General features: G+C 49.4%; 1 long non-coding RNA gene across 1 annotated transcript; it reads right to left on the bottom strand.

The window, feature by feature from the left end:
* Nucleotides 1–676: 676 nt before the first annotated feature.
* Nucleotides 677–8,616, bottom strand: LOC141425441 (uncharacterized). The gene is made up of 2 exons (XR_012450462.1): nt 8,476–8,616; nt 677–1,213 (listed from the first exon to the last, which is right to left on the bottom strand). It is a non-coding gene; the product is annotated as an uncharacterized lncRNA (long non-coding RNA).
* Between the last annotated feature and the right edge of the window lie 16,270 nt (nt 8,617–24,886).

Here is a 24,886-nt window from a genome sequence, read left to right as displayed (position 1 = left end):
AAAAATTGGACTAGATCAATTTCTGTTTAAGAAAATTGGTGACTATATTACACATTTTAAAATTAGGCCTTTTAAAGTACATGATTTCATTTCCTTTTGTTTTTGATATTTAAGGAAATATACAAGAGTTAACAATGGCAGACTCAATGATTTAGACCAATACCCATACTAGGGACAACTAGAATGGTTGAACACAATATTTTAAAAACCTGCTGAAAAGCATCAGAAAGCTAAGAAGGTAGTGAACAATGTGCAGGCTGTAACTAAGGCCTACAGAAGTAAAAGTGGCACTCGGGACCTCCCCATCCTCCCCCAGGGTGTCTGTATATTTAGAAGGGGTCAGCTGAGAGCCATAGAAGCTGAACAACTCTTTTGGAAGTTTTGTGAGACCAAGAGGACATGGATTGGAGTTCCAGACTCACCAAGGTATGGAACTTAATGAACTCCCTCTCTTAGAACAGGGACTCTAAAAAGGGAAGGACCCTGGGAGTTAAGGGTGAACCAGAAAGAGGGAGTTGTTTCCACTCAATCCTTCAAATGGAAGCAGGAGACCCTGTGCCATGTCTTTGGTGCCCTGGGGCCTGACTGATGAATTGAATCCTCCCTGAAGGAAAGTAATATCAGTCTAGGCTTCAAATTGCAATGTCCAACACAAAATCAAAAATAATCATACACATAAGGAGTCAGATATCATTATATTAAAAAGTGATAGAAACAGACCTAATACCTCCACGTGTATTAGAGTGCCCAGCAAAGATTTAAAGGAACTATGTTTCCTATGTTGAAGGAGATTGTTGTGGTTACCACTAGCATATAACAAATTAACCCAAAACTTAGTGACACAGCAACACAACATTGTTGTCTCATGACTTCGTGGCTCAAAAGTCCAGGAAGGGCTTGATTGGGAATTGTCACTCAAGGTCTCCCATGCAGATGCTGTCTGATAGCAGCTGGGACTGGGTATCCAAGAGAGCACCTCATGCCGAGTACTTGGTGTTTGTTGACTGGCTGCTCAGCTAAGGTGGCTGACCACAGCATCCGCACACAGCATCTTTGGTATGGTGATCTCGGGAAAGCTGGATGTCTTACATGGCAGTTGAGTTCCCCCAGAGAGACACGCAGACTTCACGCAGCTACCTTGTGCCACAACCAGCTGCATGGCATGAATGAGAAAGCTGGAGCATACTCAATGCAGGGAAAGGGGACTCGTGTCCTGTGGATAAAGTAGTATGGTCACTCGGAGAACAGTCTGCCTGGATTTACTGAAACTAAGGGCATGCCAGAATCCTGTAAAAATGGATATTTGGCCTGAAAAAAATGACCATACAGGAATGGAAAAGGATTTGTACAGGGTGCAAAATTTGGGGTAATAGGGAGTTGAGGGAACCTTGATGTCCAACCCTGCAGGAGTGGATAAGTAAGATGGGTGCCTCCCATCAAAGAAGCAGTTAGAAACAAGCCAAATGTATAAGCAGATTTTATTTTTGGTGGTATTGGGGTTTGAACTCAGGGCTTTTGCTTGCTAGGCAAGTGTTCTACCATGTGAACAATGCCTCCAGCCCTTTTTTCTCTGATAATTTTTGAGACAATTTCTTTCTTTTTGCCCAGGCCAGCCTGGATCATGACTTTCCTATTTTAGGCTTCCTGCCATAGCTGGGATGACAGGTATGCACCACCACGCCCAGCTTTTTCCAGTTAAGATGGGGTCTTGTGAACTTTTTAGCTGGCCTGGAATCTTGATCCTCCCAATCTCAGTCCCCATATACCTGGTACCAGTGCCTGGCTCAAACATAGATCTTAATAACAATGTTAAATGAAAAAAGCAAGCCACAGGAGAGTTGTAGTGTAACACCATTTGTATAAATTATAAAGCAAGCAGAAAACACCACCACCAATATGTAAAGGAGATGTGTATTCCAAGAGCTACATCAAACACCTAGAAAAAGGGTCTGAGCTCGGTTCTGGGAGGGAAATGAGAATGAAAAGTAATGTTACAGAGGGCATTGAGTAGACCAAAGATGACACTCTACTGTAAACCAAGGAGCATAATTAATTCAATTATCATAATTAATTAATTTTATCTGAGATAAAAAATACATACAGTAGCTTTCCAGACTTCAGCTATGGAAATTCAGCTTCACTAAGGCCAGAGTGCACCCCAAAATACAGGCCCTGTGATTCCATGAATACTCCTCTATCCTCCTAGCTAGAGGACCATCACTGGCTACCTGAGTATATCTGGTGATGGGAAGCTCACTCCTGTACTGATGGGTCATCGTAGTTAGGAAGGTCATCCTAGGCCACAATTCACCCCTAATACCTTCCAAACCACTGATCCAAGTTCTGTCCTTCAGAGCAAGGCCCCTCATGCTCCCACATACCAGCCCTTCAACGACTAGGAGAGGTGCAGCCATCTTGTTTTGCTAGACCCCATGACCTTCCCTTCCTCTGGCATCTTCATGCTGTCAACATTCTCTCCCTCATGTCCCCTAGGTCGGCTCTCACTACCAGTGTTTCTCCTCAAATATGGCTTCCTCTGGGAGACCCCGCTGTCTAGCTATAGCAGGACTAGCTTAGGCTATGGCAGGACAAACACCTCCTTCAGACAGCATCCTGTGCTTCTGTTACTATAACTTCACAGGATGGTCATTTTTTCAAAGTCCACTCTCAGTGGTCAGCCAAACTCTAGGTCTTTTTCACTAGGTGTGCCACGCAGCCTGCTCCATCCACTCACACACACTCATAAATGTACATGACACAAAAGATGTATGGTGTACAGATATATAGTATAGAGCAAGACCCGAGCCAGCCACTTGGTTTCTTGTGCATCCGTCTGGAGATACGTACACACATGAATATATACATATATTCCTGATCACACAAAGAGAAGCCTGGTCTATGCTGTCACACACCCTGATTTTTTACTTGACCAGGTGTCTTGGAGAACTTTCCTACCGGCCTCATTTTTTATATCAGTCCCATAGTCATCCATCGTGTGGATTTTCCCAAAGTATTTAACTGATCCCCTAGTAGTGGGTGGGCATTTAGGCTATTTCCAGGCGTTTGCAGGATTCGAGACAATGCTGCCAGGAGGCCTTTTGCGCATGAGCAATTCTGTAGGATCGATACCCATGTGCCTTTTACTTGCACTCTTATTTACAGGAGCACTGGAGTTGTCATTTGTGCCACTGTGGATCTCTCCTGTTGGTTTTGTCCCAGTTGTTCTGGGTGCTGAGCCTCTTCCTCTCAGCTGTGGGTCACCTGAAAACAGGGGAGGAGCCCCTCAGCCTTCCATTCCAGCCAGTGATAAGAATCTCAAAGGGCATGGGGCCAAGGACAAATCCCTAGGGTCAAACCTAGAGACTTCCAGGTGTTCACTCATCAGCTGTCACCAGGGACTGTCCCTGCTGCTGTCATGGGAGCCAGGCTCACTAGAATTTCCCAACAGGCCCTTGACACCTCCTAGTCCATCTACAGCAGTCCAGCCTCCAGTGAGGAAGAACTGAGGCCGGGTAGCCTGGCATAACTGGCTCCCAGCGGACCAGCTGGAGGGTTAGAGAGGAAACCTCTGGCCCTGTGGTCAGCAGAATTGCCAATTTCTAGCTATGTGGCTTGGGCCAAATCACTTTATCTCTAGAGCTGAGATCTCCGTGCTCACAAGCAGAAAGACTTTCAGTACCAGAAACAAAACTCCCTCTGGTCACACTTAAGACCCAGGAAGGGGGCAGGTTACATCTTGACATCTCCTCTTTTCTTTTCTGGGACCGGTCCCTTGGACCTCTCTTTCTCTGCTTTAGGTTTGTCCCCCTAAGGGGGAAAGGTTGAACCCATACTTTGCTCCAGCAGAACTGAAGAAAGAATGCCATTCAAGCTCTTTTTCCCTGAGACCCCCAGCTGCTGTGGCACCGTCCTCATTCTACTGACTGAGCCAGGCACTGGTATCTAGCCAAGATTTTGCCAGACTTTCAACACTGACTTTCAAAATAGGGACTATTTCATCTCTCCTGTGCCATCCACCTGGCCTGGCCACCGTGGTTGGGGAAGAGCTCTACTGCCCAGCCTGCCATCCCTCCCAGCTCAAAGTAAAAAGCCACGAGATCCTTCCTTCTCCACAAAAATTCTTCCTGGAATCCGGGATGCCCAACATCTGTGGGCCCACTTCCTTGAGCTCATTGCCAAGTACCCACGTGATAAGGCCACTGTCGTCCCAACTGCTTGCATGCGCAAGGTCCCCATTCAACTTAACCTTGTTCAAGTACCAGTCATGTACTGTGGGCCCATTGTCATTGTGTAAAAGGGAACAGCCAGGAGGTGACCCAGGACTATGAGGCTCCCAGCCCAGGTTCCTTCTACTGTCCTACAAGACTCCCCTCCCCAGGCTTGTCCCCACTCCTCTACTGGTCTGTCTCTGTTTTCTAGAAGGGAGAGGTAGTAGGTGGAACTAGCTCTAGGTCAAGCCCTGTGCTGAGTGGACTCGAATTCAAGTCCTGCCTTCCCAGGCTTGTCTCTGTACTGGGGACTCAGGGTTAACTGTAAGTCAAGGGGAGGGAGCTGTGCCCATGTGACAGATATGGTTCCCAGGCATTCCACTGTCAGAGGACAGAGGGTGCCATCCAGCCATGGGGAGCAGTGGGTGCCACAAGTGTGCAGAGGTGAGGGGAGAAGAGGCTGCAAGGGGTTCAAGCTGGTACAGTATCTGCAGGGTACTTCTGCCCTTCCCACCACTTGTCCTTGCTTCTTAGGAGCTCTGCCAGGCCAAAGAGGGGAGCTGAGGTCTGGAGTAAGCAGGGTTCGCTGTGAGTGGGGCCAGGCTTTCCCACACCCCTTCCAGGCAGGAGGCATGGTTGGAAGGGGGGGCTCACATATCCCCCAATCAATTTTCTGAAGGGACCTGGGGTTCCAGGGCACGGGGCCAGGCCCGCCCTGCTTGCAGCACCTCTCCCAGCTGGCCCAGCTGGCCGGAGGTAAAGGGTGAGCAAGCTGACCAGAGGAGGAGCAGCACACCTTGGGGGCAGCCTGAGCCCTGGCAGCCAACTCCACTGTCCTCACAGTGCAGCCAGGGACAGAAGGGGGCTGCCCAAGCCTCTCCCACCTCATGTTCCCTCAACCCCAGGACACAGTCTGCCTGTGCAGGGCAGAACCGGAGTTTGACACACAGCTTGAGTCTTACAAGGGCTGAGATCCCCTAGGCCTAGCCCGGGTGGCCCAAGAGCAGGCAGGGTCGTCCCACCCAGGGAAGGCACCTGGAAGTCCCTTGACCTCTCAGAGCCCTAGTTCCTGCAACTGGCTTGTAGAAGCCTCTTGGGACTAAATGAAATCATACGGACAGCGCAGTTAGAACGGAGGCTGGCGTGTGGTCAGCATTTGATGACCGTGACTTTGCCAGCACTGTGACTAAGGTCATGAGTACTCCACTCTAGACCACTGCTGGGGCAGCCCCTGCCTGCTGCACTGACTGAGGTCCATAAGGCCACTGCCCTGCGTATGGGGAGAGGGGAGAGTGGGGAGAAGGTGGGGTAGCTTCCATGAGGAGGTGGTCCCTCCTGGTGTGGCTTAGGGAGGAGAGGGAAGAAAGGCCTCAGGCGGATGCTGACTGCAGGATGTGGGATCCTGACACACAGCTGCAGCCTCACAGTCTTGGAAGGTCTGTGTGTGCGTGTTGGAGAGAGGAGGGTCTCACGACTCCAATCACAGAGGTGGCGGCCAGGAGCCCTGTCTCCCTTGGAAAGGGAGAAGCCTCAAGGGCCAGGTGCTCCTGACTTTGCTGACCTTGGCCTTTGCTGACCTTGGCCTTTCAAACACCCAGCTTGGTCTCTAGTGCTATGCGACACTGATGATCAGGGCCTGTGCCCATCATTCCTTCCTTCTTTTCTTCTTTCCTTCTTTCCTCCTTCCCTCCTTCCCTTTCTCCTTCCCTCCCTCTCTTCTTTCCTTCCTTTCTTTTCTCAGTCAAGGCATCAAGGAAGCAGGGTGAACAAGACACCCCCTGCCTTCAGCTACTCTCGATGCTCCCTGAGCAGTCCCCACCTCTTCCCGAAGGACACTGTGTGATGGCAGCACAGGCTGGTGAGAGGCCCCATGGGGCAGAGCCTCGTAGACCAAGCTGTCTGTCTCAGTCAAGAGGGTTTTGTCATTGCCAGTCTCAGAAGTTCTGGGCTCATCTTTTTAAAGCAGGTAACATTTCCTTACTGTCCCTCTGCCTGTCGAGGAAATAGCAGTTTCCTGTTCTTTCTCTGCATCCATGTTTGTTCTGTGGCCAAAGTCCTGACAATAATGGCCTGCCAGACTCTCTCTCTCTCTCTCTCTCTCTCTCTCTCTCTCTCTCTCCCCCTCATCTCCCACTATTCTTCCTCTCACTTATTTCACACTGGTCTCCTTGATGTCCTTCAAACAAATCAGCTGTGCTGCCACCACAGGGCCTTTGCACATGCCGTCCCTCTGGATGGTATGTCCCCTCCACTGCATGCATGACTGCTCCTTTCACATCTTTACTCAAATGTTACCTTTCCGTGTGGACTTCCCTGACCTCTCTGTTGAAAACCATGTCATCCCCTTAGATCCCTCAGTCCCATCCCCTCTCCTTTTCCAATTTTCCTCCAGAGCATCTACTACCCTCTAGGGTGCTTATGTTGTCTGACATTTGTCACCCTCTACTAGCACGCCAGCTCCACGATGCCAGGGACCTTTGTAAGCTTTCTCACTGCTGTGTGTCTGGAACAGGGCCTGGGACATAATAAGTTCTCAATAAATATGCTGAATAGGAGGGGGGACTGGAGGCATGGCCCAAACAGTAGAGCACCTGCCTAGCAAGCGAGAAACCCTGAGTTCAAATCCCGGTACTCAGGTCGGGGAGACGGATACCCAGAAAGTTCCAAACCCCGAGGAGATCTCAGCACTGCTGGGGGTAGCAAGAAGCCATTAAGTCCTGTGAGGCGCTAACTTGCAGCCAGGGGCACATGTGAGTGGAAGGCTTGGGTGCCAAGGGAAGAGCTAGGAGGGTCGTGTCCCTTGTCCCCTCGGTACCACCTCACTGTGGCTGCAGCTCAATGTGCATATTAGGGTTGAGGAAGCACCTTCCAGAGCCAGTTCAATGGGCCAGGCAGCCACCCTGGCCAACACTGCTGGCCCCGGAGGCTCTCACGCCAGCCTGCTTCCCCACCCCCACCTCCCAGCCTCAGCTCACGTGCCCCAGACTGACGCATAGAGAAATGGAGTGGAGAGAAGGGAATTTTCCCTAACCAGGCACCTACCACACGCCAGGCACATTTTATGCTTTTCCCTTCACGGCAGCCCATTTTACAGATGGCAAAACCAAGGCCCAGGGAGATTCCATTACTTGCGTGATTTTTGGAGCAAGGAAACAAGGGAGCAGAATTAGCACCCAGGACTCTGACCCTTTGCATTACTACCAGTCCTGGGGATCGTGGGGAGGACTCAAGCTTAACTGGAAGAATATAGAGCTCGTGATTCTTCAGATGGGTCTCTCTGGGGATAGCCCTGGGTAACGGGGTGGGCTGAGGTGGCTTGGGCCCCAGTGTATGCTGCTAGGCCTACAGCTCCAGCTGTGGGGTAAATCCCCCACCCTCGCCAGCTTGGAAGTCCTCAAGGCCATCTCAGGGGTCAGCTTGCCTGGGCTCCTGCTGGCTGGCAGCTCCCTCTGCTGGATCCAGCCCTGAGGATGAGCTCAGACTCAGGGACGCCGCTGTCTGTCTGCACTTGGGCTCTGCCAGCCCCTCCACATTTATGTGGAGAGTCACATGTAGGGCACTTGCTAGGTCCTTGAAGTGTCAGGGGCGGGGACCTACAGAGGACCTGTTCTGGGTGACCTGGGAGCTTAAGTGGGTGAGAGAACAGGGAGGGGCATTGATCAGTGCTGCCTCCACTCAGCCCTGACAGCTCCTGCATCTGCAGACAGGGCTGGCTCCCTGCACTGGTGGGAGCGCCATTTCTCCCATCATACTGGAAACTCCCTGAGACCAAGGGCTCTGTCCTCCTCAGACTGGGGGCCCGATGGTTGTGCCCCTCTTAGCTGTGATATCAACCCAGCTGAACCCCCCAGATGGCAGCCTCTCAAGCACCCTGAAATACCTTCACTAAAACCTGGCTCTCCCAGCCCCCAGACACCTGTCCCTGCCACTCTCTCCACCCCAGGCTCCTCGTCCTCACCATAGGAGCAGAGCTGATACTGGGCAGTGGTGGTAGGTGCCACCCTGACCTCAGCACCCCTAAATGGTGCAGTGGGCAGCCTGAAGACCAGGCCAGGGATGGGACGTGACTGCCCTCCTGAACTCAGCTGCAGGCCTAGCCATGAGGAAAGTGATACCTCAGGGAGGCAGAATGCCCGGTGACATCAGTGTACGTGACTGTCAGCCCAGTTCTCCGTCTGCCCTCCCTACCCCTGCCTGTGAGCACAGTGACCTTCACTGGCAGGCAAAAGCCTCTGTCAGTGGGCTCACTCCTAGGACAGGGCAATACCTGGGGCAGGGACTCCTCTGACTCTTCGTCCCCTAAGTGGGTACCTGGAGGTCCAAGAAATCTTCTGGCCTCAGCCCCCTGGAGTCTGGGCTTCTGGGTCAGGAGCCAGCTGCTTACTGGGTGACCCCCCTGCTGACAGCCCTGCCTGGAGGGAATTGATTGTTCTCTTGGCTCTACTAGACCTTCCTCCTGAGTGCCTGGCAAGCTTCCGGTGACTGGAAGCCTGTGTAGAGGGCACCTGGCTCCCACCCGAGGCAGCTGACAGAGGTGCCAGGCCTGCATCCCTGGGGGACAGAGGCCCAGCCAGGATGGCCAGGGCTTGATGTCCCAGGCAGGCAAGTTCAACCACCTTGGATGACCAGCATTTTCCTCTGAAGGTGTTCTGGAGAATTCTGCTGCTGCCCAGCTCTTCTCAAGTGCTCCCCTTAACCCAATCTAAAGGGTGCCAGACCGGAGCTCAGCATCCAGGGCAAACCTTGGTTGATGCTGAGAACTAAAGCAGCAGTTACAAATGTGTCCCATTGTGCACTCATCAACAACATGATACAAGGTGCATACTTGTTTAGTTAAAATTATGCAACATTGCAGCTGGCCTTAAGTAAAATGCTTGTTGGGGCAAGAGAAAAATCATCAGAACAGCAAGTAGACCAGGGATATCCAGGAACGAGAGAACCACGGTGAGCCTCCACCAACTCACACATGTCCCTCAGGGAGATGGGAAAGGGCCTTAGCTGTGTACTCATCCCTGCTAAGCACACAGAGAGTACGGGTCATGACAGACTGCACACCACCTGAATGTCTAAATGTACCCCCAACCCCCTCCCCTCCCCTCCCACAGATCCACTGGCAGAGGGCTACAGTCTTTTTGAATCAAGATATTAAAGTAAATCTCTAACCAGTCAGTTTGATCACTAAGCTCTGAAGATCCAGGGGCAACTCCTAGGAAATCAGGTTGAAAAATATAAGTAAGGATGAAAAAAAAATAATCTAGGCAAAGATACCAAGCACTTCAGACTGTGAGGAGACAAATTCTATAGAATAAACCTCATGACTTACTAGACAACCAGAGTCAACCAAGAAACACTCAAAAAACTCAGCAATGATATCTTTGCATTGATAAATTAGAATTGAGAGTTGCTATAATGTAGCATCTAAAATATCCAGTTTTCAACAAAGTCCACAAGACTTGCAAGTGAACAGGGAAGTGTGATCCTTTCAGAGAGAAAAGAATCAATAGAAACTGTCTCTGAGGTGTTCTGATGCTGCACTTGGCAGACAAAGACTTCAAGGCAGCTGCTCTAAATACGTTCAGAGAACTAACAGAAGCATGTACAAGGAATTAAAGAAATACTCAGCAAATGATTTATCAAATAGAGAGTATCAATGAAGAGACAGAAATTATATTTTTTTAGAAAGCTGAAAATTCTAGAGTTGAAAAGTATAGTAACTGCAATGAAAAATTCCCTAGAGGGATTCAACAGCATCTCCAATCTGGGAGAATAAACGATCGTCAAACTTAAAGATCCATCAACTGAGCTCATCCAATCTTGAGAATAGAAAGAAAGCTGGAGGCATGACTGGAGTGGTAGAGCAACTGCTTAGCAAATGCAAGGCCCTGAGTTCAAACCCCAGTACTACAAAAAACAAAAAACCAAAAACAGAAAGAAAAATGAACAGAGACCAGTGGGACATCCTCAAACATACTAACATATGCTTAATGGAAGTTCCAGAAGAAGAGAAAAGAGAGAAAGGGGCAGAATAAATATTGAAGAAATAATGGCCAAAAGGTCACCAAATTGGATTGACAGCATTAATTTGACATCCAAACAAAGCGCAAGAAGGGCAAACACCAAAAGATTCATAGACATCATAATAAAACTTTAAATACAGAGACAGAGAAAATCTTGAAAGCAGTAAGAGAAAATTGCTGCATTACAAAACAGGGAACTATAGGATAATTAACAGTGGATTTCACATCATAAGCAATGGAGGCCAAGGGGAGGTAGGCTGGCAATTCCAAGATGCTGAAAGCAAAGCAAGAACAAGAAAGCATCAACCAACATAGCCAATAAAAAATGAAGCTGAAAAAAAGACATTTCCAGATATACAAAGAATGGGAATTGGTTGCTAAGCAGACCTGCCTCACCAGAAATGCAAAAGGAAATGCTTCAGGCTGAGAGAAAAAACACTAGACAAGAATTTGAATCCACTTAAAGAAATAAAGAGTCTTTTTTCTCCAACTAAATTCTCTACAAATAAAATCTTTCCGACCTCTGCAAAAAAAAAAAAAAAAGAAATAAAGAGCCCCCCCAAAAAAGATAAATATATTTTCTCTTTTCTTCCCTTATCTGATTTAAAAGACAATCACATAAAATAATTATAAAACAATATTGTTGGTCTTACAACATATAAAGGTATAGCAAAGATGACAATAATTGCACAGAATGTGTAAGGGAGCAGAACTACATTAGAATAAGGAAAGGCCACCAAATGGCAGCGCAGGTTCAGAAAGGAAAATGAAAGCCACTGACGACGGCAAGTATGTTGAGTTAGTAGAGAAGACTCTAAGAATACATTTCCTCTGCTGTCTTTAAAATTCTTCAGAAGATATATGACAGTACAAACTAGCAACCCCAAGACTGTACTGTTTGGTTTAATATAAACAGATGTAATATACATGACAATAATGTCACAAAGGGTGGAGAAAGAGTTTCCGTAATTTACTGAAATTGAGTGAGTATTAATCAGAAGTAGAGAGCAGTAAATTACAATGTGTATTATAATTTATAATACATTAATAACTCAAATATATAATAAACACCAATGAAGTAATTAAAAAATACACTAGAAAAAAAACATGAAAAGACAGTAAGGAAAGAACTGAGGAGAAAAAAGCTATAAACCATATTTAAAAATAGCAAAGTGCAGAGATGAATCCAAGTGGATTAATAATTACATTAAATGTAAACACTTCAATCAAAAGTCAACAATTATCAGATTAGAATTTAAAAAAATCTAATTATATGACATCTTTAGATCCAATGCACAAGTAGGTTGAAAGTAAAAGAAGGGAAAGAACTGAGCACCGGTGGCTCACACCTATAAATCCTCACTACTTGGGAGGTTGAGACTGGGAGGACCACAGTTCAAGACCAGCCCAGACAAAGAGTTCACAAGGCTCCATCTCCAAAATAACCAGAGCAGAATGGACTGGAAGTGTGGTTTAGGCAGCAGAGTACCCTCTTTGCAACTGTGAAGGCCTGAATTTGAACCCATGAGAGAAAGAAGGGAAGGAAGGAAGGAAGGAAGGAAAGAAGGAAGGAAGGAAGGAAGGAAGGAAGGAAGGAAGGAAGGAAGGAAGGAAGGAAGGAAGGAAGGAAGGAAGGAAGGAAGGAAGGAAAAAGAAAGATACCATGTAGACAGTCACCATAAGAAATCTACAGTGGCTATACTGTTATCAGACAAAATGGACTTTAAGTCAAAAATAAAGATACCAGAGAGATTTTATAGTGATAAGAATCAATTTATCAGCAGCACATAATAATTGAACACATATGCACTTACAAACACATGAAACAAAGGCTGACAAAAATCAAAGGAAGAAATAGAGAATTCAACACTACTAGTTGGTGATTTTGATCCCTTTCTCTCCATAGTGTAGGGTATTTTGAACAAGTAGAACAAACCAGAACAACCAGAAAACATCAACAGCAATATACAAGACTTGAACACTACTACCAATCAACTTAATCTGCCATCCCACAAATAGCAGGAACATGCATTCTTTTCAAGTACTCAAGGAATGTTCACCAGAATAAAACATATGCTAGGCCATAAGATAAGCCCCAATACATTGAAAAGGATTAAAATCATATAAGATATGCTCTTCAGCCACGACAGAATTAAACCAGAAATCAACACAGAAGAAAATTTGAAAAATCCACACATATTTGGAAACCAACCAACACATTTGTAAATAACTTACAGGTCAAAAAATAAATCACAGAACAAATTTAAAAATATTTTGGCTGGGTGCCAGTGGCTTATGCCTGTAATCCTGGCTACTCAGGAGGCAGAGATCAGGAGGATTGTGGTTCGAAGCCAGCCCAGGCAAATATTTCTGCGAGACCCTATTTCAAAAAACCCTAACACACACACACACACAAAAAAAGGACTGGTGGAGTGGCTCAAGGTGTAGCCCCTGTACCACACACACACACACACACACACACACACACACAAGACCTTGAACTGAAAAGATCACATATCAAAATGTATAGAATTCAGTTAAAGCAGTGCCTAGCAGAAAATTTACAGCTTTAAAAATATACATCAGGAGCTGGGTGTGGTGCAGACCTGTAATCTCAGATTCCTGGGAAGTAGAGGTGGGGGATTGCCTGGGCAAAGTCAGCGCGAGACCCTATCCAAAAAAGAAACGAAAAGCCAATGGCTGGGTCCTGACTCAAGTGGTATAGTACCAGCAAGTTGGAGGCCCTGTGTGCAAACCCCAATACCATGAACAAACAAGCAAATGAGAAAACTCACATGTTAGAAAGGGATGTGCAATCTAAACTTCCACTGCAAGAAATTAGAAAAAGAAGAGTAAACTAAACCCACAGCAGTCAAAGTAAGGAAATAATAAAGGTTGGAGCAGAACTCAATGAGATAAAAAAGCAGAGAAGAAATGGAGAAAAATCAGTAAAATTTAAATATAAAAGTCAATAAAACTGACAAACCTTTAGCTGGTTAACCAAGAGGCTGAGTGTGGTGGGTCATGTTTGTAATCCCAGCTACTCAAGAGGCATAGATAAGATTGCTGTCTAAAGCTAGCCGGGTGAAAAAATTTGAGACCCTATCTGAAAAAGAACTAAAGCAAAAAGGGCTGGGAATGAGGCTCAAGTGGTAGAGCTCTCACCAAGCAAGCCCGAGGCCCTGACTTCAAACCCCAGTACCACCAATAAATAGATGACTAAAGACTAACCAAGAAAACAACAAAAAAAGAACAAGACACAAAGTACCAAAACCAAAAGTGAAGGAGGGAACATCACACCAACCTGACAGACACTACAAAGGATGATAAGGAAATATTACAAACAACGTTAGGCCAATAAATGAGACGACCTAGACACTAGCAGCGGTAGTCAGTGATGCAGAGGGAGACCGCAGTGAGGTACCGGTTCACACTCTCGAGGATGGCCACCACCCAAAGGACCAGCCAAAACAACCACCGGGGCTGAAGAGGCACGGGACCTTTGTGCTCTGCTGGAGGGAATGATGGAAAATGCTGTAGCCATTTTGGAAGATACTTTGAAGGGCTGGAGGAGTGGCTCAAGTAGAAAGTACCTGCGTAGCAAATGTGAAGCCCTGAGTTCAAATCCCAGTGCTGCCAGGAAGGAAGGAAGGGAGGAGGGAAGGAGTGAAGGAAGGGATTAAGGAGGGAAGGAAGAAAGGAAGGAAATACTTTGGCAGTTTCTTAAAAAGTCAAACATAGCCGGGCACTGGTGGCTCACCCTGTAATCTAGCTACTCAGGAGGATTGCAGTTTGAGGCCAACCTGGTCTCACGATAGCCTATCTCAAAAAAAAAAAAAAATCCAACACAAAAAAGGCTGGCAGAGTGGTTCATGCAATAGTGTGTGCTTTGCAAGCACAAAGCCCTGAGTTCAAACTCCAGTCCACAAAAAAAAAAGTTAAACATAAATCGACTACACATTGTAGCGCTTCTACTCCTAGATATTTTTTCCAAAAGAAATGAGAGACAGTGCCGGGCAGCCACAGTTTGAAAATCTCACAGCACCACAGGACCAGTGGGCAGATAACGCTGGCGGTGGGCAAGTAGAGCACCCATGACTGTCCTGGCCAGGGCAGAGCTGCACCTGTGCCCACCCACATCCAGCAGCGCCCACCTGTGCCCACTGCCCTCGTCCAGTTGCACTGGGCTATGAGGATGGCCAAGCCAGGGGTCACTGACCTGATGGAGGGTGGCGGGGAGGGGAGGGGACGGGCCACAATCCCTCCTTTGCCAGGAGCTGTCCTGGGCTTACCCCCCCACCCCCTGCGCCCTGTCCCTGCTGAGCCTGGTCACCTGCCTCAAACCCAGAGACAGTCAAGATGTGTACTGTGGCCTGACACTTTCTCCTGTAGTGCTTCTGGGGGTCCTAGACACCGGGACTCTGTCACCCCCACTAGCAGTGTCCTTTCTAGGGAACATCCAGGCTTAAGGTGCCGTTGCCTTATGACTGACTTCTAGAGGCCACACCAACCCCTCCCCCACACCCAGAGACCCCTGGGGTGAACCCCCATCTCTGACAACTGCCCACTTCCTCCAGCCAGCCCATCTTCCATCCGCAGTCCTCTCCTACACCCCCCTCTCTCATTGCCCTCCCTGTTGACCAGCCTTGAGGAATTCAGGAGAACAAGGGCTTCACTCTTGGGCTGGCCTGGCTGACTTTCCAGGTCTGTCCCTATTGCTGTGAAATCTTGGACAACTCGTTTGACCTCTCTGTGCCTCTGTTTCTTCCTGTAAGCCCTGGGATAATTAATAGTGCCACTCTTAAGTGTCAGAATCACTGCCTATCTGGCCCAAGGGCCCTAGTGTGTTGGAGCCAACTTGCTTCAGCTCTGGTTTCAGCAATTTAAATGCTTCTTCCCCACTTCTCATTCACTGACTTCAAGGGTCCCTACACCGCCCCCCCCCCACCACCAGGCTCCTCTCCACTGTACTGGACTGCAAACCAATCCTGGGCCCTTGTCTTGGCTCAGGGGCAGGGTCACCAGGCCCCTTTCCTCCTGCTCTGCATCCGAGTGCTTCCAGCCTCACTTATACTCCTTCTTCCTGCCACAGGGCCTTTGCACACATCGTTCCTTCTTCCCAGGCAGCTCTCCCAGCCTCATGCCTAATTCTCAGTTCTACGATGCTCATTAAAGGTTTTTTTATCATTTTTTGTGTGAGTAATCGTTTTAAGTTTTTCTCACCCACAAAGATGGTGAGCTTTGGGAAGGGACCCGGCTCTGGCTTGTTCAGCTCTAATTTCCTACACAGGGCCTAGGACATCGTAGGTGCCTGATATTTTCCAAATGAGTGACTGACAAGTGATCCAGTTAGAAGTTGATGTTAAGGAGTAAATGATGACTTTTTGTTTGGTTTTGCTTTGCCTTTTTTCGTTTTGTCTTTGGGAGAGGTTCTTACCATGTAGCCCAGGTTGATCTTGAACTCACCCTTCTCCTGTCTCAGTCTCCCAAGTACTGGGACTATAGACGTGCCCACCACACCTGACTAGACTTCTTTTAAATCTAGCAGAAAGGGCTATGCTTGGAGTCAAGGCTTGGCCACAGGGCAAGAGTCCATGTCCCTGTCCCATCTTTACTTACTGTGCAACCTAGGAGCCTCCATTTGCTCTTCTGTAGGATGGGGTGACAGTAATGACAGTCGCGTGCCTGGCATTTCCCCAAGGTTGTTATGTGATCTGCAACAGGGAACACAAGAAGTGCCTATGAATCAGCAGAGCTGGTGATGGGCATGGATGAGCTCCCAACCCTGCAACTTAGGAAGTCACTTGGCCTCAGAGCTTCTGGCATCTCAGCTGTGCAGGGCAGTCCCTACCTCAGAGCAGCTGCCAGGCGTCTGTCTCAGCAGAGCAAGCCTGAAGCTGGAGGGGCATGGAGAGGAAGGATGTGACCATGACCATCAGTTCCAAACATTTTACAAATGAGTTCTAGCTAGGCGCCGGTAGCTTGCACCTGTAATCCTACCTACCTGGGAGGCTGAGATCAGGAGGATTGAGGTTGGAGGCCAGCCTGGGCAAATACTTTGCAAGACTCCGTCTCCAAAATAACCAGAACAAAATGGACTGGAGGTGTGGCTCGAGAAATAGAGCTCCTGCTTTGCAAGTGCAAAGCCCTGAGTTAAACCCCAGTCTCACCAAAGGAAAGAAGAAAGAAAGAAGGAGAAGGAGGAGAAGGAGGAGGAGGAGGAGGGAAGAAATGAGTTTTACTCATTTCTTAAGAATTGCTGTAAGAATTGCTTACAGAGAAGCCAAGGAGGTCCAGAGGTGTTTGATAGCAAGGCATGGGGTGGGGGAGCCTCTGAGCATCTTTTCTGGGCTAGGTACCGTACGCAGGGAGCAGCTGGCCACCTGAGTCTGTGCCAAGGTGACCCCAACCACAGGAGCAGCTCTGGAAGGAGGTGAGTCCAGCCACAGTGGGAAATCTGGGGAGATCCTGCTCCCCCTGGTGCTCAGACTACAGACACTCACTGGGAGCTTTCTGAGTTCTCAGAGCGCAGCTCAGGCCAACACAGATTCCAGGTAAAGGTCAAAGCCACTTGGATAGGCTGTGCTCAGCTCTTAACTGGGGGATTAGAGGAGGGGGTACCATGTCTGAACACCTTCTACATCAGGCTCTAGCCTGGACACTTAACACGACACCAAAACAATTCTTTTCAAAGGAGGAAAGGAAGGCTCAGAGATGTGAGGCAACTTGTGCAAGATCACAGAGCCAAACTAGAATTCAAACCCCAGCAACAGCTTTCCACTGTTCCATCTTGCCTCTCTTGAAGTTGCCCGGGCCCTGAGGGGACCTGCTCTGAGCTATCCCCAGGGAGGGAAAGGAAGCAACAGGGCCCAGGGCCCTGGATCCTCACCCCCAAATCTCTGCCACTTCAAGCAGAGATCAGAGCTCTGTGTATCTGTAGCAGAATAATATTTTCGCAAACACTATTAGCTGTAATTTAATAAGAGGTTAACATGTGCCGGTGAGCTTTCGTTATCTTGTTTCATGCTTGCAACAGCCTGTGGCTGGGGCCCATGATTAGCATGGATAAGAAACCAGAGTCCAGAAAAGTTAGCATTGCTTGATCTGGAGGGCATGGTTCAAGTGGTAGAGCGCCTGCCTAGCAAGCTCGAGTCCTGAGTTCAAATCGCACACCACAACGGCAGAAAGTTAGCATTGGTTGATTCCTCTGGGACCTCATCTCCTTCCTTGGGAAAGAAAGATGTGTTGTTGGCGTACTTTGGGACATCAGCCCAGAATCACATAACAAGAAGCGAGCAGGCAGCGGGTTGGGAAGTCCTCCCTGGTGTCTACCCTACTTCCCCAGGTCACAGTGAGAGTTTGACATTCCAGGGTTTCTAGACAGCCAACAGTCCCCACCACGGCCACCATGTGGCCTTGGCCCCTGCTCTGTTGGGGTCTGCAGGGGGCTGGTCCTCCTTTGTTCCTCAGGTCTTGGGGAGCGTCCTTACCCCAGAAAGGCCAGCTGAGGTCATAGGTCTGTGCCCTTCTCCAGGCTAGCTGGGCCACGCCGGCAGTGCCGTCAATCAGGGCCAGCCGGCTCAGCAACCAGCCCTTTCATTTCCTAAATTAAAAGAGCTTGCAATTCCTGATTGAATTAAAGGCGGGAGGGTCAGCTGTGAGAGCAGCAGGGAGGTTTCAATCACAGGAGACCAGAGGCAGCCAGGGTGGACAGGGAGGCAAAGCAGAGAGCAGGGGACCAGGGCGTCATTGCGTCTCACTCAGGATCGGCTTGGTCAAAGCATGATGTGAGGATAGCTAGTGGAATGTTTGAATTAGAGAAATTTCATCCTCCATCTTGCCCTTTGTACAGTCAGCAACTTGCACCACTGGACTGACTGTGCAGCGTTGCTTGCTGATCTGTAGGATACAAAACCCTTAGGAAAGTGAATTCCCCAATGCTGCTCACTTTCTACCAGCGGCAAATTCTTTATGACTTCTCTCAAACTCCATGTTGGACCTTCAGGAGTCAAAAAAGAGGAAGCTACTTGCTCTGGAGTTATAAAGGACAGTCTGCTTTTCCTCCCACTGTGGCTCAGGCTGAGATTCGGCAAATCCCGCCCCCACCCCACCCCAGTGTTTCCTGGGGACCTGAGTAGACAGGAGAGAGGATTACAGTGGATTTCAGGAGACCCCAATCCTACTGGCTATGGGCTTGGGAGAAGCCCTCTTTTATCCCGGGTCTCCATTTCCACATCTGTAGAATGGGCAAAGTAGCTCTTTCAGTGTTTGCCAGTCTTGGCTTTCCCTGGCTAGCCAGGATTGGGCTGATTTCCTGCCTGGGCTGACACTGAGCCCTCTGCTATTACCTTGGAGTTACTGCTAACAGGCAAGTTAGGCACAGCAGGGACTTGAACCCTGTCTCTGCAGGGAGGTGTGGAAGGCTAGGAGTGAATAGGAAGAAGAAACAGGTCTGGGTTGGGAAGGCAGCTTAGTGGCATTCACAAGGTCCTGGGTTCCATCCCCAGCATCGCAAGAAAGAAAAAAGAAAAGGAACAGGTTTGCCTGTGGTGAAAAGGGTGGAGGTTAGACATCAGGACAAACTGACTTCTAGAGGGAAGTATTTCTGGAAGTGGCTCATACAAAAAGCCCTCTCCCCACCCCCACTCCTCAGCCCCTCAGGGTCTCCAGGGGGCTGCCTGAGACCCAAGGCTTGCTCTGCCACAGGCGGGCGAGTCTGAGCTTGGACCAGGACTTCCTCATGATGGGAGAGATAAAGAAGTAGCACAGGTCATCAAGGGAGGGTGCTGGCATGGCCAGAAATGGGGAGCTGTGGGCTCCACCCAGGGCAGTGGAGAGGAGCTGTGGACCCAGAGGGAGAGCTGGGTTCTTCCTGTGCCTGTGGTCTTGAGCGGGTCTTTCCCTCTTCTGCAGTAAGGATCTGAGGATGCTATCCCAGCAGACGAGGCAGGCACCAGTTTCCGAAGGCAGGGAACATGTGGCTGAGAGGTGGCTTTCCCTTATTTAGTCAGCAACTTGTAGCCATGGGCTCTGCCTCTGTAGATCCAGCCAGGTGTGGATCAAAAGTAGTTTTTAAAAATTGCATCTGTGCCAGGGACAGCAATGCACACCTGCAATCCCAGCTCTGGGGAGGCTGAGGCAGGAGGATCAGGAGTTTGAGGCCAGCCTGGACTATATGGCAAGACTCTGTCTCAAAAAAAAAAAAAAAAGAAAAGAAAAAATTGCATCTGTACTAACACATAGAGAATTTTTTACATGGTATTGTAAGTAGTGTAGACAGGATTTAAAGTACACAGGAGGCTAGCTGAGCGTCAGGGCACAGGTCTGTAACGCCAGCTACTCAGGGGCAGAGGCAGGAGGATTGAGAATTTGCTAGTCAGGCCTAGCAAAAATAGTGAGAGCCTATCTCATAAACAAAATACAAGACAAAAGGACTGGGGACGAGGCTCAAGTGGTAGAGCACTTGCTTAGCATACTCAAGGGCCTGGGTTTAATCCCCAGAACCGTTAAAAAAAAAAAAAGCAATTCTATGCCAGTTCACATAAGGGGCTTAGGCATCTACGAACCCTGGTGTTCAAGGGGTCCTGGAACCACGTCCCCATAGACACCATCTGAATTGTGTAAACCCTTAAAAAAAGTAAATAATATCTGATTTTTATGCCTTGGTGGAGGCTATGCCTTTCTCTACCAGCGGATCTCGGTCCTTTTCCAAGTACCAGGTGCTATCATAAGTATTCTCTGTGTGGCTGAGCATGTGTCTGTCGTCTGTAATCCCAGCTATTTGGAGGCAAAGACAGGAGGATCACAGTTCAAGGCCAGCCCAAGCAAAAAGTTAGCAAGACCCAAAGAACAAGCTGGGCGTAGGTGTACATCTCTGTAATCCCAACAACACAGGAAGAGGAGGTAGAGGGATGGAGGTCTGAGGCCAGCCCAGCCAGAATCAAGAGACTCTACGTGAAAAAGAACTGAAAGCAAGAAGGGCTGGCTCAAGGGGCAGCCAAGGGCACAGCACCGAATCTAATCCCTAGTATTGCAAAAATAAGTAAATAAATAAAAAGTACTTTCTGTGTATTGAACTCTATCTTCTCAATACCTGCTGTGATCCCCATTTAGAGATGGGGACACTGAGGCCCAGAGTGATGCTGTAATTCTTCCTAGGATCTGAATGGAGCAGCCAAGCGCAAGAGCCACACTGACTCTGAGCTAGAGCTGGCACGGGTGGTGACGGGACACTCTGTGCCACACCTTGCAGTATGGCAGCCCTGAGGCCTGGCTGGCTCTTGATCATTGGCCACAGGGCTCATGGGAGCCAGCAGCTGGGTTTCACTTTTGCTTCATCTTAATGTAAACAGCTTTGCAGGGCCCTCAGTTACGTGTTAACTCTCGTGACTCTGCAAGACCACCAGGCAGGACCAGGTCCCTGCCAAGGTCAACCAGCTTTGCCTTCTCATCCCCACTACCCTCCTCCTGGCCTCCGCAGCCTAGGTTTCAGGGAAAGTTCTTTCTCCCTCACCTCCCTGGGGGCTTCCTGTCCCTCAGCCTGTATGTGTCTCACACTCATGGTCTCCACATTCCTATCTACCCCGAGGTGTCTTGGAAGACTGGGACAGTCCCTGGCTGGGCTGGTCCTTGGTGTCTGGGAGGTCTCCCTGGCGCCTGGTCCTGTTAGCGCCAAAGACTGCCCTTTCTTTTTCTTTGGTGGTGGTAATGGGATTTGAACTCGGGGCCTCATGCTTGCTAGACAGGCTCTCTGCTGCTTGAGCTACACCTCCAGCTGTTTTTGCTTTAGTTATTTTAGGATAGGCACTTTTGCCTAGGATCAGCCTCTGACCATGGTTCTCTTACCTCTGCCTTAGTGGCTGGGACGTCAGGATATGCTACCATGACCAGTTCCAGCAACCTCCCTTGACACCAAGGACAGAACACTTCTCCCACAAATTGGGTCCAGCCCTGCATGATGGACACTGGACAGACGTGTGGATGCCCATCACGCACCCAGCCTCAGGAACTCTCGGTCACACCCTCTCTGGGCCCGAGGTCTCTGAGATTCTGATGAACTGTGCTCTGCCCCTAAGGCCTTGGCCCTGATATAGCCTGGGGAGAGGTGGGTCTCAAGGAGACAGTGCAGGCTGGGAGCCTCAGTGGATGGCTGAGTCTGTCCCCGCAGGTGAGCCCCAGGAAGCACTTGGGTGGGGTCTGTGTTGGACATGGACGTAAGAAAGGGGTTGGAGTCGGGGGACAAGAAGGAGAAAGGCGTGTCCTGCAGAAAGCAAAGTAAGGTCAAAGGCACAGAGGCACCAAAGCATGGCTGCCTAGCCCTGTGGGAAAGAGGTGACAGTCACAGCTGCTGAAAGCTCGTGGGGAGAGGTGGCTGATACCCTGCAGCGCTGTTCCGGGGCCATCAGCCTGTGTGTCTCACTGAGCTCTCAGGGCTGCCCTAGGACTAGGAGGCACCTATACCTTTCAGATGAGGAAACAGCTCAGGAGAGCAGAGTTGTCCCCCATGCCACATGGCCACAGGACCTGCGCCTGGCAGCCTGGCTTCCTCTCCACAGCATCCTGGACTTCATCCTGCAGACAACAGATGTGCAAGAGGGCCAGTTAAGTGTGCTCTGGAGAGCTGGGGGTGGAGGGTGCTGGGTGGAGGACGAACGGGGGCAGGAGCTGGGCAGGTGGCAGCAGAGACTGAGAGAGACCTGGCCTGCATGTGGAGGGTGCTGAGCCAGTGGGTCAGAGAGAAGACTGTAGATCCTGCAGACTGATGGTGCTGCTGGCTGGGGGGCAACTGAGGAGGAAGGAGCTGGAGAGAGAAAGAGAGAGGAGGAGCTGAGTTCAAATCACACGAGGCTTGAGGGCCACAAGAACCCCGGGGACAGGACAGACTATGGAGGCAGCGGCCTGGCTGGACTGGAGGGAGGCTGTGAGAACTGTTGGGCATTGAGTGAGTTCAGGGAAAAGAGAAGCCCTGATCTTACCCTGAGGAACCCCAACTGTCAGGGAACAGCAGAGGGTAAGGGGCCCATCAAGGAGTGGAGGGGGACACTGGGGACTGGGATGCCCTGAGAACAGGGGACGTCACCATGAGGAGGCCAGAGCAGCTGGGGAAGAGAACGCAATCACACCACCAGATTTGGTGACTAATGTGGCCTACAGAGGACGGGGACTAGAGCCAGGCCATAGGAGGGAGCAGTTCTTTTGGAAGAGGAGCCCAGTGGAAGAACACTTCTGGGGAGACCTAGGTGCCCCCCCTACACACACACACACACACACACACACACACACACACACAGCCCTAGAGCTCCAGGTCTGACTGACAGGCCCCCCTCTTTGCCATGAGAGTCTCCCTACACTGTCCCCAAAGCACTGGGGAAGTCCTGAGCCCGCTGCTAGCTCAGGAGTTTTGCTGATTCACGAGGAGGAAAGCCCAGCAGTCTCTGCATGGTGGAACCCCCCCACCCCAGGGACGATGGCAGTGTCTGCAGTCCTAGCACACACACTCCAGGCAGAGCTACAGGTGGGCCAGGGGCAGCCCCAAGAACTAGGGAGAGAGACAGCCCAGAGGATGTACCCTGGGCAGGGGGATCCAGGCAGCATTTCCCTCTCTTCGGGAGGCTCCATCTCTCCAGCTGGGAGATCAAGGAGAGACCTGGGGACAGGTGACATTTACCTAGTGGAGAGAGCCTGGACCTTCCTGACAGCCAGCTCACAGCAGGAGAGCAAGAGGCCTTGTTAGCATCTGGCTGGCTCTCCAGGAGGGCCATGAGGCGGAAAGGAAGCTGGGTTCCTGGTCAGGAACAGCTTTGAACACCCACATAAGAGCTTGAACTTGATCCTGTAGGCCTTGGGAGCCCTTGAAGGTCAGAAGAGTTGCCTCTGGCGGGGATGATGATGGGAAGACAGATTGGTCCTCCATGAGCAGGGAGAGAAGGGAATGTGCATCAGGGTCCAGAACCCCAGTCCTGTCAGCAGCTCTCCAACCTGGTTTAAAAAAAAAAAAAAGCTGGGAATCCCGCTGTGATAAAAATAGCTGTGGGCGGAGGACTCACCTGCCCCACTGGTAGGGAAAGTAGGTCATGGCCATGGGCCACCATGGAGGTGAGCAGAGGGAGCTAGGATTCCAATCACAGCCTGCTGTGCCTCCCTGCACCTCTGGGCAGGCTGTGGCAGGAGGAGGGCCTGGAGCCAGCCCTCCTGGCCTGCAGGCCACCGTTCCTCCCCTCTCCCAGCAGGAATTCACTTCCCAGAAGAATCCAGGACTGATCTCTTGGAGACATCACTCCCTAGACTCATAATTCGTTTCTAAGGCTCTTTTGTTGAACGTTTAAGTTTGAGGCACTATGGCAACTTCTCCACAGCGTAAGAATAACTTTTCTGAAATATGAGTTCCGTTCTCCAAGAGCCACGCACCTGTCTCTCAGAGCCTTGGTCTGCACTGCTTGCTGCGTTAATTTTTCATATAGTCATATTTATGGTGTACAATTCTAGGATTTTAACACACGTGTAGATTCGTGGAACCACCACCGTCAGCATACAAGCCACATCCCAACAACGTCCCGCCTGCTGTTCCCTTGTGGTTCCACCCTCACCCCGCCCGTCACCCTGGCAACCGCTAATATGTTTTCCATCACTGTGGTTTTGTCTTTTCAAGACTGTCAAGTCCATGAAATGATTCGGTGGCTGGCTTCTCTCAGCTAGGTGTGTGAGGCGCATCCAGGATGCTGCAGCGTGGCCATCGGTCCTTCTTACTTTCTGCCGAGTGGATGCACCACACGTCGTTAACCATTCACGCGTCAAAGCGCATTTGCAGCTTATCCACATTCTCGTACAGGTTTTCACACGAAGGAAAGTTTTCATTTCTCTAGGGTAAATACAACCGTGCCTTGCGTAATGACAGGGATAGGTTCTAAGAAATGCACCCGTGCAGCGTTGCCTGTAATGCTAACTCCTCAGGCAGTAGAGACAGGGAGGATCGTGTTCCAGGCTAGCCCGGGCAAAAAGTGCAAGAGACCCCATCTCAATCCAGAAAAGCTGGGTGTGGTGGTGCATGCCTGTCGTCCCAGCAATGCTGGCAGTGTAAAAAGGGGGATCGGGTCCAGGCCTGCCCAAGCACAAAATGCAATGCCCTATTTTAAAAATACCTAAAGCAAAAAGGGCTAGGGACATAGGACAGCCTATGGCTGGAGGTTACAAACTGCTTAGCATTGTGTATACTGTAAGCAGTTGTAACACAGTGATATTTGTGTATCTAAACAAACCTAGACTTAGAAAAGGTTCAGAAGGGTGCAGTGTAAAACGAGGCGCACCTGTAAAACGAGCAGCACTGGCAGGACCGGGAGTTGCCTTGGGTGTCAATGAGTGAGGGGTGAGTGAGCGCGAAGGTCATTACCACGTCCACTGTAGACTAAGTTCTGTACACTTAGGCCACATTGCTACATAAAATCAGTGTCTTCGACAACAAATTCACTTTGTTTACTGTAGCCTTTTGACCTTCTAAATGTCAATCCCTCAGCACTGTAAAAATAAATCAATAAATGTTTGTGCTGTTCTGTAACATTTCATTTGACACAAATACATCTACACAAAAATATTTTCTTCATACTCTATAAGCGTCTTTCTGCTTGCTTGTCTTTATTTTTTAAACTTTTGTTAGAAATGAAGACG

Source organism: Castor canadensis, chromosome 8 (assembly GCF_047511655.1).
Source record: "Castor canadensis chromosome 8, mCasCan1.hap1v2, whole genome shotgun sequence".
NCBI lineage: Eukaryota > Metazoa > Chordata > Mammalia > Rodentia > Castoridae > Castor > Castor canadensis.
This window is presented reverse-complemented; position numbering and strand designations above follow the sequence as displayed.